General features: G+C 47.8%; 1 protein-coding gene across 1 annotated transcript in view; it reads right to left on the bottom strand.

The window, feature by feature from the left end:
* Positions 1-1,293, bottom strand: part of si:ch211-180f4.1 (leucine-rich repeat neuronal protein 1) — a 10,953-nt gene extending 9,660 nt beyond the window's left edge. Inside the window, exon 1 of the mRNA XM_014028926.1 lies at positions 1,106-1,293. The gene's annotated coding sequence lies outside the window, so the exon portion shown is untranslated. The remainder of the gene's footprint in view (positions 1-1,105) is intronic.
* Between the last annotated feature and the right edge of the window lie 387 nt (positions 1,294-1,680).

The following is a 1,680-nucleotide window of genomic DNA, read 5'->3' as shown; positions in this document are numbered from 1 at the left end:
GACCAGCATCCTCCCCCACCAACGGAGACAACTCACCACCAGGTAGTGGTCAGTTGACAGCTCTGCCCCTCTCTTCACCTGAGTGTCACACAGGTAAAAACGCTGAGTCATTATTATTTTTCCTGTTTTGATTGTTCATGTTTTTTCTGCAGACTTTGTTTTTTATTCGTTTTATATTTTTACGTTATTTAACTTTATTTAATAAAAATTCTAATGGTTTTATTTCCTAAATAAACTTTGTTCTCTTTAACTTCTGCTTCAGCTTCTGGTTCTGGTTCTGTCTACGGCTAATTTTAGCTTCTTTAGCTTTTAGCTAGCCTTTTGATTTTGTATCTTTTAGCTAACTACTTTTAGCTTTAATAAGTTAGCTTTAGGTACTTCGGCTACTTTCAGCTGATATTCAGCTGATAGTGCACGCTGCATTTTCTTGTTTGGTTTGTTTTTATTCTCTGAGCAGAAACTCAGAGTTCCTACAGTCAGTGAACGCAGCGGATTACAGAACCATCATCATCACCAGAACCAGAACCCGCTTTGTTTATATTTGTTGTTTGTTTCTGAAGTGACGGAGTTAAAGGCCTAACATTACGTAATGCTCATGACGTCATGCCTGTGGCCTCTCAGGTTCAGGAGTTTGGGTGGAACTTTCTGTAAATTCTGATGAAGTTCTGAGAACCACAGCAGATGTCAGAACCGGGTCAGAACCACCTCAGTGCCTGCAGGCAGGTAGCTGTGGCCATCTTGAATCAGGTGGATCAGGTGGTCCATTAGGAGCCGACCAGAGGTGGGAGATATTTTACTAACACCAACTGGCTCCGCCCCCACTTTGAGCCCAACTGAACCCAGCAGTGAGTGACTGAATGAATGAATGAATGAATGAATGAATGAATGAATGAATGAATGAATGAATGAATGAATGAATGAATGAAGGAGTTTCCGGTCTCGGGCAGCAGCAGGGGGCGCATCTTTTTACTGCAGGAGCCCGAACCACATCTGGACCAGTCAGAACTTTAACCCTTCAAACAGCCCGCTGTCACGTGACCCGCTCCATCTTCATCTTCATCATCATCACCCCATCCCCGCACTGCGACCCTCCCGCTCCACTCACCTGCTTCCAGCCGAACCGAGCCGCCGCGGGTCCCGGTGCCGCCCACGGGTCCCGGTTCCGGGTTGCAGAGGTCGCTCCGGGTCCGGCTGAGGGTTCTCTCTGAGGTTCTGCTGATCCGGACCAGCTCGGAGCGGGTCCTGGTCCTAACCCGCTTTTATCTGGAGCATCCCTCCCTCCTGCTGCCAGTCCGGTCCGGATCAGCTGACCCGGAACCAGCCAACGGGCTGCCGAGGCAGCTGGCTCACCGACCAATCAGGGAGCAGGGATGCTGCGCGCGGGGATGGGAGGGGCCGAGGCCATGACGTAATGCTCCAAATTCACCTGATGACACGCACACGCATCATCTTCATCATTTGCACCTCTGGCTGTTTGAGAGACCAAAGAGAACCAGAACCAGAACCCGAACCAGAACCAGAACCAGAACCAGAACCAGAACCGGAACTGGAAGTTTGATTTGAACGTTACAAAACAAAGAGAAAAAACTAATTCTGATAAGTTTCTGACAGAACCTTCCAGAACCAGAACCAGAACTCGGTTCAAGTTCTAATTTAGACCCTAAAAATTAACTTCTAAAT

The sequence above is a fragment of the Austrofundulus limnaeus genome, unplaced genomic scaffold, assembly GCF_001266775.1.
Source record: "Austrofundulus limnaeus strain Quisiro unplaced genomic scaffold, Austrofundulus_limnaeus-1.0 Scaffold831, whole genome shotgun sequence".
Taxonomy (NCBI): Eukaryota; Metazoa; Chordata; class Actinopteri; order Cyprinodontiformes; family Rivulidae; genus Austrofundulus; species Austrofundulus limnaeus.
Note: the sequence above shows the minus strand (reverse complement) of the source record. Positions and strands in the feature narration are given on the sequence as shown.